A 12,089-nucleotide genomic window follows, 5' to 3' on the forward strand; every position below is an offset into this window, starting at 1 on the left:
GGGGAATTTTCACAAGGACACACCTTTTTTGTTAGACATTTTTTAAGGGGACTGGGGAGGGGATTTCGTTTTTTTGCATTGATTTTAAAAAGTAAACTTTGCGTAGCTTAAGTAATTGTTTATCTATAAAGCATGCTGTGGCAGTGTGTATAAGTTGTCCCTTATTTTATATGAGTATTTCATAAAAATAACAAATGCTTGAATTTAAAAGGATTAAAAAGGACTTAATCAGTTCTTGGCAAAATTTAATATTAAGCTTTAAGAATGTGGCTAAGTTTATCATTTTTTTTTTTCATCAAAATAAATATGGGAGAAATATAAACATTTTAAAAAGGACATTAGTTTTCAATGGAGTAATTTTCTTTTGCTCCATCATTCATCATCTAAATAGGTCATCAGGAGAGGGAGGAAGAAGCAACCTTCCCTATAGTTATGAGATTACAATTTTATTTGCCACAAACAATCTGAAGGATTTTTCTATTATTTTTTTTCGCTTCAAGGATACCAATAACAAAGAAGAAGGACATTGCTATAACAAGAGCACAATTTGATTTTATGTTGTTGAAAATATGTTATACCCGTATATGACAAATGCTTGACTGTTGTTGCAATTTGTGTCAAAATATGTGTCGTTTTGCCAAGAAATTTGTACATTAACATTAAACATTTGGGTGTAAACGAATAAAACATATTAAATTTGACAGTAGCCATTGGCTATATGTTAAAAATATGTCATATTAAAAAATTATATCGAGGTCATAAAAATTTACAGAAAAGTACATGTCTCGTCCATAAAATGTTATGGTAAGTGTACATGTTTTGATGCTTTTCAGACAATTTGGAGGAAAATAAGAAATGTTAGTATGTCTGTTACAATAATTATTATTATCATTTCGCACATTTCTCCAAAACTGGAGTTGCTCCCATCATTGTATTATTTTGGACCACGGAAAATCGTGCATGTGACGATCCATATATATATACCACTAGCTGAACCCGGTGCGCTTCACTACCCCTTTAGATTGATATGCATTTGAAATTTTACGGATTTTTTGAAATCAGAAAGAAATCAAATTCAAAAATTTAAAGTAAAGTATTTATTGTAATGCTTTAGGATATACAATGTTTTTTGTTTTTCCTTCAGGAGCGTAAACAAAAAATCGGCCGGTCTACCAACACGTGAACATACAACGTAGAGCTGACCATGAGAAAAGCAAGAACATGCTAAATTTAGGCCGCATACACGAAGAGTCTGTCCTTGGGATTTATTTATAGTCATTGCAAATGCCAAACGTACAGGAAACTGCAATCTTTTAAAATTGAAGGGCGTTTCTGTTGCTATTAGCAACAGCAGTACATCTGAACCTATATACTTCCCAGTAATAATCGTTGCCTCAATTAAATAGTTATGTAGTTTTTTTACTGTTAACCTTGTACCATTGCATAGGCGAGGTCGGTCTATGTTTCTTAATAAAAATAATAGGAACACCAACTTTTAGCACTAAATTATGTGGTGGAAAGCCTGGAAGATCCGACGAATTTAGGAATTCAACTGGATAGGTAACCCCGTCGTCTTCAGTTGCCACAGTATCAATGGATTTGTACGTTCGTGCATTTCCTGAAATTCTTTTGACTGAAATTCTTTCAATATAATTTACCATTTTTTTTGTAGGCCAATTTCCGCCACATATTCCAAATTTCATTGGAATTGGACATACATAAGGTGTTTACTGCATAAAATACATGAAATCGGCCAAAAATATATATTGGAGGTAAATCCAAATCTGATCCGATTTCATTATAATTTGGCAAACTAATTTCTAGGATCAATTCGTCAAAGATTCCAAATTTCGTCAAAATTGAACATACATGGCGTGTTCGGTGTAGAAAATACATGAAATCGGCCGAAAATATATGTATATGGGAGCTATATCCCAATCTGAACCGATTTCAAAATTGTTTGGAACATTTATTTCTACAATAAATTCCGTCACACATTCCAAATTTCATTGGAATTCGGCATACAAAACGTGTTTTATGCATCAAATGCATTAAATCGGCCGAAAATATATATCTAAATCTGAGCCGATTTCAAATTATTTTGGCAAATTTATTTTTAGACCCAATTCCGTCACACATTCCAAATTTGAAGACTGTATCGATAATCGTTCGTTAGATATCAGCATACAAAGTCTACATTTTTTGGAGGTACCTTTCGATCCTGAGGCTATATCTCCAGATCGGGGCGGAACTTTTAAGAATTATATAGCCTGTGACACTTTCAGGCCATGTGGTAATATACTCTAAAAGTTTCAGGAAGATCGGTTCAGCGGTTTTTGAGTCCATAAACTTCAAACAAACAAACGTACAAACATTTTCCTCTTTTATAGATATAGATACCGCACAAATTTCATTGAAATAAATATGGAAGCTATAGTCAAATCAACACCGATTTCAATAATTATTTCCACATCAAATTTAGTTACACATTGGCCATACATAGCGTCTTTGGGGCATCAAATACATGAAATCGGCCGAAAATATATATAGGAGCTATATCCAAATCTGAACCGATTTCAATATAATTTGGCATACTCATTTCTACAACAAATTTAGTCACACATTCCAAATTTCATTGAAATTGGACATACATAGTGGGTTGGGTGCATCGAATACATGAAATCGGCCGAAAATATATATAGGAGCTATATCCAAATCTGAACCCATTTCAACATAATTTGGCATACTCATTTCTACAACAAATTTAGTCACACATTCCAAATTTCGTTGAAATTGGACATACATAGTGGGTTGGGTGCATCAAATATATGAAATCGGCCGAAAATATATATAGGAGCTATATCCAAATCTGAACCGATTTCAATATAATTTGGCATACTCATTTCTACAACAAATTTAGTCACACATTCCAAATTTCATTGAAATTGGACATACATAGTGGGTTGGGTGCATCTAATACATGAAATCGGAAGAAAATATATATAGGAGCTATATCCAAATCTGAACCGATTTCAATATAATTTGGCATACTCATTTCTACGACAAATTTAGTCACACTTTCCAAATTTCATTGAAATTGGACATACATAGTGGGTTGGGTGCATCAAATACATAAAATCGGAAGAAAATATATATAGGAGCTATATCCAAATCTGAACCGATTTCAATATAATTTGTCATACTCATTTCTACAATAAATTTAGTCACACATTACATAGTGGGTTGGGTGCATCATATACAGGAAATCGGCCGAAAATATATATAGGAGCTATATCCAAATCTGAACCGATTTCAATATAATTTGGCATACTCATTTCTACAACAAATTTACTCACACATTCCAAATTTCATGGAAATCGGACATATATAGCGTGTTTGGTACATCAAATACTTGAAATCGGACGAAAATATATGTGGGAGCTATATATCCAAATCTGGACCGATTTCGATATATTTTGGCACATTTATTTTTAGGCTAAAATCCATCACACATTTCAAATTTGGAGTTTGTATCTGTAACCGTTCTATAGATATTTGCATACAAAATTTAAATTTTTTGGAGGTACCTCCGATTCTGATGCTATATCTCCGGATCAGAGCGGAATTTCGAAACTTTTTATAGCCTATGTTACTTTCAGGCGATGTAGTAATATACCCTGAAAATATCAGCAAGATCGGTTTAGCGGTTTTTGAGTCTATAAATTTCAAACAAACAAACAAACATACAAACATTTTTCTATTTTATATATATATATATACATATATTCTCACTAGACCATAGCCATAGAGCTCTCACGAATTTTCACATACAACATAAGCAACCAATAACTTATCTTGATTACGTATTTCAGTTTAAAGTGTTAAAAATAAGCAATTCTACAAAGTCCGAGCTGGGTTTTGTATGTTTTTCAAATATAAATTCACCACAAGTTCTTCGAAAACTGTTTAATTAGAGCACACAACACACGGTGCTCTTGAACCAACCTTAAATGGAAGGTGCTTACACCTGGGAAGTTTTTGTGGATTCTGAAACTACAATGTTCATAGATGAGAAAAATTAAAAGACAAAAAAATCGCGATTCAAGTTGACATTTTTAGGTGTTTTTAAGTTATTCCGTTTTTGCTAGGAAATCGCAAGTCTTATCGAAATGGGACTAAAGAATCCCAGCGAAAAGTTTGCCTCCAAAGAGGCAGTTAAATGATATGTACAAGTGATTTGGAAGTGCATCAAATTATGCATTTTCACTCATGATTTTTACAAGGGAGTGACCCCGGAAAGAGGCACTCCATTGCACCGCATTTTAACTGACCCTTTGGCATTGCATTTTAACTGAACCTTTGGCACTGCATTTTAACTGACCCTTTGGCATTGCATTTTAACTGACCCTTTGGGGTAGAATAGGAGGCAGTCCAAAGCACGTGTTTTGAATAACAAAATAAAATGCATTTATTATTTGTGTAAAACAAAAATATTAATAACTTTATTAAATTAACACAAGTTATGAAAATTCTCTATTGAATTCAATCGCAAACATGTGTGTTTCCTCCGACCTTCATTTAATCCAAGCTTAAGTACTTTTGCTTCATCTGCTAAATGGGTTTGATATTGTCTTCCCATCACCAGTTAAGATTTCGACATGTACTCCAACAGCACTCCATTGGGAAATTTTCTTCTCGTGAGTTACCGGAAAAATGTTCACAAATTAAATATTATTTAGTTGGTATTAACAAATGTTTGGAAATGTTAACACGATTATCTCTTTTGGAGATGTATTCCGCTGCCTGTAGAGATGTACAAACTGATTTATGTACATGTAGGGATCTCTAACAACTGCTAATAAAATGTAGTGAACGGAGTGCCTTTTTCACGACTCCGTTTGCACTGCATGCGGGTGCTGTTAAATTGTGAGGAATTGGAGTGCCTTTTTCACGACTCCGTTGAACTGCCTCCGGATGTTGTTAAAATGTGACAAATGGATGTGATTCTTTGGATTGCATCCAAATGCGGTTAAAATGTGAGGAATGGAGTGCCTTTTTCACGACTCCGTTTGAAGTGCATAAAAACATGCCGTGAAAGAACTAGTCTACATTGCACTACTTCCAATTTATTTTGCTGGGATATGTTGCAGCTATGAAAATTCTCTACAAGACTGACCTTTATGGGATTTTTGTAGGTTTTACCGTTATTGAGATATAAAAGTTCAAATTGGGACAATACATTAGTTTAGGCGCACCATGTATGACATTGTTTTATAGGGAAGCGATACAGTCAATGCATTGTCCCATTTTGAACTTCTATATCTCAATAACGGTAAAACCTACGAAATTATCATAAAGGCCAGTCTTTTAGAGAATTTTCATAGATACAACATTTTCTTTAGTCCCATATTGATAGGACTTTCGGTTTCTATGCAAAATCGTGAAAACCTAAGAAACCCCTAAAAATGTCAACTTGAATCGCGATTTATTTAAAAATTCCTCCGGCGTTTTTTTTGTTTTGTGATTTTTCTCATCTATGATGTAACCGTGAACACCGTATTTTGTGGCCCATTTTTGGAATTTGCCGACAAGAATTATATTTGGTTTGAAGCTCAAAAGTGTTGCGGAGGATGGACTTGAAGGAATGGAAAGACATAATCCATTTTGGAAGTGGATGTTATTTTGGGAGTCATTCTTTTTGATAGATATGGTGCCCACCATTCATTTCAGTTGGTCTGAAAGCATGGACTTCCCCACGAAAAACATAATATCGAACGTTTTTACAGCTTTCGGGCTATTTTCTCAGGAAATATGGACTTGCCACTGAAAAAACTTGTATCGTTGCAATGGCAGATAATAAAAATTGTTACAGCAAAGATCAAATCGGTTCGATAGCAGACCTTAAACTGCATTTATCCGAAATTTTGTGTGAGAGGTACCCGAAGGAGTTGACATTGATTTTCGAACCTGATCTACGTCTCGTAGAAATATAACGATGTGCAAAGTATTGACCAAATCGGTTACTATCTTCGAGAGTTATCGTATGCACCATTTTAGTGATAAGTTTTGAACTTTTGTGGGGGAGGTACCTGTAGAGTGGAACGATATGGATCATCTTCGAACTTTAACTAAGTTCGGACAAAATATTACAATGTTGGACCCAATCTGCAGATCCGTTCGAGAGTCATCGTGCGCTCCAACCACTACACTTGGTTTTTTACAACTTCGGGCTATTTTCTCAGGAAGTATGGACTTGTACCTGATAAAACTTGTAATAGTGGGGGCAGCAAAAACAAGTTGTTACATCAAAAATCAAAGCGATTTGAGAGCAGGTCCTAAACTGAACTTTTCCGAAATTTTGTGTGGGAGGTACCCGAAGGAGTGGACCGATAGGGTCCATATTGGAACCTCATCTATGTCTGGTAGAAATTTCACGATGTGCTAAGTATGGACCAAATCGGTTTCTCCCTTCAAGAGTTATAGTGCGCACAACTTTTTCCGAACATTTTCGAACTTTTATGGGGGAGGTACCTGAAAGAGTGGACCGATATGGCCCATCTTCGAACTTAAACTAAGTTTGGACAAAATATTACGAAATCCAAATCTTGGACCAAATCGGCTCATCCGCTCGAGAGTTATCGTGCTAAATCGACTCCAAATTTTCTGAAACTCTTTTCGTCCAAACATACTTGGGGTCTAAAACCGTTATTTCGATGAGGCCCGTATGAAAGTGTATATACCTTCTTTGGCATAAATGCTGAGGGTATAAATATGATAGTAACATGCATTTTTTTGAGGTTTATGACGTTTACTATTTTTTATACGTTTCCTACGGGTATATTACGTTTTCGACGTTTACAACTTTCTTACCGTCGAAAACCTAAAAAATCGTCATACAGACCATCTCTGATGTCCATCGACAAATTTATGAAAATTTTCCATAGTATACAGTTAATGGGAGGGGTCGTAGGGGATAAAAGATACCAAGCAACGGCCCTGACCGTTTACAATGCCCAGGATCCATCTTGGTCTCTCTTTAATCTCAAGTGAAAATTGACCTTCTCGTGGTGTTACCTGCGGAGCTGGCTTTAACACCCGTTAAAAGGTATTGAGGTAACATATGTCGCGCGTTCACCCATAAGAACGTCAAAAACTTGGATTGCACATTGGCCTAGTAAAATTGTTCAACCAAGGATACCCCAAATAAATTTAATCAAAAAAATTAATCTAAAAATTTATTCAATCTCTTGGTAGCTTTTTATGGGGGATATACTAAAACATGGACCTATGTGGACGATTTTTGATGGAGAAGTTTCGTAATCGCTGATAACCTCAAGTGTCAAATAACGGCTAGTTTGGTTAAAAATTTTAGCCAAAATCCTCAAAATACCAAAAATCGGGGTTACCTTTATATGAGGGCTATTCCAAAACATGCACCTATCTTGACAATTTTAAGTGGAGAAATTTCTTGGCCCCTGGCCCCCGCAAACGTTTTAAGGACTTTGATCTGCGAATCTGCACCTGGAATGTTTGCACTCTTTATAGCAGGGACGAGCTTCTTTGCTTAGATCGTATAGTGAGGGCGCCCACTGAGTTGTTTTTGCATTTGCTTCTCTCTCTCACGTACAGTGTAAATAAATGAAAACAAACAAAAACATAATGTGGTTGTTGCTTTTTTCACTCATACGTTCATACATGTCTTCGCTTTGGTTGTATTTCTGCGGTCGTCGCTGCTTTATAGAGAAGGTGCAGTTTACGCCAGATGTACTTGAAAAATATATATGCTATATTACTGTCATGCAGGAATTACTATGGATTGGGGAAGGCGTCACAATAACACCTAAAGCGGCCATAACATAAATCATGCGTTTGGTTGCGGATTTGTTGTTGGTGGGAGGTTAAAACATCTGGTCTCCAGCTTCACCCCAGTGAATAATAGACTTGCCACAATAGGGATAAAAACCAAATTCTTTAACATTGGCGTTCATGCTCCAACTGAAGGCAAGGATGAACATACCAAAAATATATTTAACAAGCGGGAGAATGGGAAAGAAAGAAGAAAAGCGGGAGGGTGAAATTATCGAGAATTAAGTCCGAAAATTCTACCAAAGAGTAAAACATCAACCTGACTGGTTTTTGTAGAGATCACCAAAGTAATTTGGTAGCTGATACTAGGACTGCACGAAAACTAGCTGGTCTAGGAAGCACCGCGTATTCCCAGGCGCCATTTGAATTTTTTTTGGATAGTTTGGCAGTTTTTAGCCTTGGCTTACTCAGGACAGTTTGTCGTCCGACCATGTTATGTGTTGTTTACAGTGACTTGAAAAAAATCACTTTGCAAAAAAAGGAATTTACTTATGAAAATTTTCGTCCAACTTTTGAAGTAGGTAATCACCGCAAGAGTGTATCGAACAAATTTAATCTTTGTATATAGATAAAGGACCATCCTATAGGACTATGAAAAACTGGTTTAATGAATTCAACCGTGGTCGGCACTCGCCAAAAAACGAAGGCCGTTGGTCGTTGTGCCAGAAAAAAATATGCCGTGCATGAACGGATATTGCGAGATCGCCATGTTAAATACCGTGAGATAGAGGCATCCTTGGGCATCTATTCCACCTGGTCGCATAAATGGATTTTTCTCGTTAGATCCAGCAAAATTGGACAATAGCTCACAAAAAGGCTCCTGTGAATTGGTTCAAAAAATTGTGCATAAAATCGATCGCGGTGCTTCAAACGACGTTTATAAGATCGCCAAAGACGACGAATCTACGATATATGCTTAGGAGCCTGAAACAATGCAGGAATCGGCCATTTGGGTCTTCGAAAGCGAGCCAAATCAAACGAAAGTTCTTCATGTAAGAAGCACTTCGAAGCAAAAGGTTGCCTGTTTCTTCAGAAAAACTGACCGTGTGGTGACTATGGTACACTATAATGTGTTTGCCTGAAGTCACCTGAGAAGTTCGAAAAACGAACGAAAGAGAAGACAGATCATTCTGCATCATGACAATATGGGCTCTCACACATCGATTCAAACCAGCGCCTGTTTGACCGGACAAAAAGTGGAATTGATGGGTCATCCGTCGTACAGCCCTGACTGGGGATCCAATGATTTCGTGGTCAATGATTTTTGTTGCCTGAAGATGCTGTAAAAGCGTTCAAAAACCATGTTTTAGAGATGTCTCAATCAAAAGCATATGGAAAGAGCATTTTTCCAAACGGTTGGTATCCAACACTAGCAATGACGACGAAGATACCAATCCTAGATGATGGTATGAAATGTATACCGCCCGGCCAAGATGAGGTAAAAACACCAATAAAGCGGTTGAAGAATAATAAGGCAGCAGGTAGCGATTTCTCACCAGACGAGCTGTTCAAAACCATAGACGAAACGCTGATAAGGTAGCCGATAGCTGATACATACGCTAGTTAGCACAATTTGGCAGGAAGAACGCGTTCCCGACGATTGGAATGCTTGCTTATAATAAATTTTCTGGGATATTGTGCGAACGACTAAAGCCAATGGTTAACAAAATAATTGGGTCATATTAATGTGGCTTTAGACTTGGCAAATCCACCATTGACCAGTCATTTGCCCTGCGGCAAATCCTAGAAAATACCCAAGAGATGCAAATGGACACTTACCATATTTTTGTCGATTACAGAGCAGCCTTTAACAGCCCCCAACGTTCAAAGGTAATTCAAGTCATGTCTGAATTTAGAATTCCCGCAAAGCTCATTCGGCTTTGTAAGATGACTCTAACTGATTCTCGGTACTCAGTTAAAATAGGTTAGAACCTCTACGAACAGTATAGTACCAAAGGAGGTTTCAGATAAGTTGACAACCTTTCGTTTGATATATTCAACCGGGGATGCCAACTATTCCGAGGTAAAAATCGCTACAACCACATACGAACCCTAGGTCTGTAGCGATTTGTACCTTAAAAAAGTTGACATTCCAGCTTAAACAGTGCTTTTTGTACGTCAAAAATCACCACAAGTACCGAGATAACCACCACCTTGGCACCCCTGTATTCGAGATCCGATGCAAACGTCAAAAGAAATGGCATAATTTACAGCAACAGCCATATGTTACTAGCTTATCCTGCCTATATTTACACCATGAAACATAAAGGAGAATCTTCTAAAGTGGGTCTGGCGGTGAACGGCGGCAAGACCAAATTGATGGTATCGACGCGCAATGCGTTCGTAGAACTCGGACTAACTGTGAAAGTTGGCTCCTATAATTTTGAGGTGAGTAAAGATTTCGTCTACCTCGGCACCGCCATAAACACAACAAATAACATCAACTGTGAAATAAGAAAAAGAATGACACAGGCTAACAAATGCTTCTTTGTCTGAAGTAAGCAGTTTAAGAACAAAGTCTCAGCTACGGAATGCATAATGGGATTGCTGATCTAGAGATTCTCGTTTGCACCTTTGGACCTCACTCTCTAGATATTCCCTGATGTGTATGTTCATCCGCGCTGCATAATTTTTTGCATCGACAACATCTTATTGTGCTAAAGTACCGGTAAAATCAAGCCTCCTCATATATGGTCCACAGGTGCTATGAGGAGAAAGTCCTGTTGCAGTCCTCTGGACGGTACTCTGGCGGGTTTGAATATTCTTTAACTGCATAGCGCTATCACTTGCATAAAGCACTGGATCCACATTGCTTACCATAAACCGACCTATTGCATTATAAGAGGCCAACAAGGTTTCTTTGTCAGCACCCCTAGTGGTCCCTGCCAGCGATTTATTCCTTCTCCTGATCTTCTCCCAAATAGCTGTGGCTTGCCCGGACTACTTTGACATATTATCGAATATTACACCCAATATCTTGGTGTAGCTTTTCATCACAATCAGGACACAATCCACCAATATATTCAGAGGAAGCCTCATTTCAGCTGTGACAGTAGATTTAGATTCAGATATTATATTCCTCTGATAAATCAACTGCACTAAATCAGCTATGTAGGTATTGAACCTACCACATACCTAAGCATCACACCAACGATAGGATCCGATGCCAAGATTGTGGAATCATCCGCGTACATTAGATCTTTATGTCGTGTGATGTGTGTGGGTATTCAGAATGTTAGATGATAAACAGTTCCCAAAGATCTGGAACTCTAGTTTCCCTTTACGGGCTTTCAATATCAACAATGACTGCTCTAGTTGCGTCTTCACCTGATATGTGTGGATGTGGCGTTTAATGGTGTTGTGATACTCTGCATTTTCCGGAATCAATGTTGATGTTGGGCATCTGGAAAACTGCTAATTATCATGGGGAGGAGTAGTGCCTTTAAACTCTTCGTTATTGGTGAACAGGGGAAGATCGGCCTATATGATTCCCCTCTGCTAGCACCCTTACCTGGCTTCAGTAGCGGGATTATCTTGCCAACGTTCCAGGCTTCGGGTACTAACAACAATAAATTGAGGACACTTGTCAAATATTATTCAGCTCCAGCTCATCCAATTGCTTAAGCATTACCATTGAGATTCCGGGGGGCCAACGCTTTGGATGATTTCCCGTTTCGAATGACTTTCGAATGCTGAGAGGGCTGAAATACGGAGTAACATACTTCTCTTCGCCCCATCACCCTCGGTTTGATCTACAAATTGTCGGTTAATATAACACGCGCACCACATCGGATCTGTCACTATCAAGCCTAGAATTAATATACTCTTCTATATCGCCCTTCTATCCCGGATTCCAGAGATATTTAACCGTTGTCCACAATTTACTTAATTTAATTTACATAAGGTGGTTTCGCTTTGTTTGCTACCGTTTGGGTGCCACCGTAGTGCAATGGTATGCACACCCGCCTTGCACAAAGAAGGCCATGGGTTCGATTCTCCGGCCAGGCAACATCAAAATTTTCAACGGTGGCAAAATACCCCTCAGTAATGCTGGCGACATTTCCTGAGTATTTCAGCCATGTAAAACTTCTCTATAAAGTGGTGTCGAAAGACACGCCGTTCGGACTCGGCGATAAACAGTAGGTCCCATATCATTGAGCTAATATGAATCGGGGTGCACTCATTGATATGAGAGAAGTCTCCCTTGTCCCGTCTGGGATGTT

At 37.7% G+C, this 12,089-nt stretch overlaps 1 protein-coding gene across 2 annotated transcripts in view; it reads right to left on the minus strand.

Moving 5' to 3' along the window:
• Gad1 (glutamate decarboxylase) overlaps positions 1-12,089 on the minus strand; it is an 89,893-nt gene that overhangs the window by 71,923 nt on the left and 5,881 nt on the right. The window lies entirely within an intron of this gene.

Source organism: Musca autumnalis, unplaced genomic scaffold (assembly GCF_047663935.1).
Source record: "Musca autumnalis isolate F117 unplaced genomic scaffold, ASM4766393v1 scaffold_4, whole genome shotgun sequence".
Classification (NCBI taxonomy): domain Eukaryota; kingdom Metazoa; phylum Arthropoda; class Insecta; order Diptera; family Muscidae; genus Musca; species Musca autumnalis.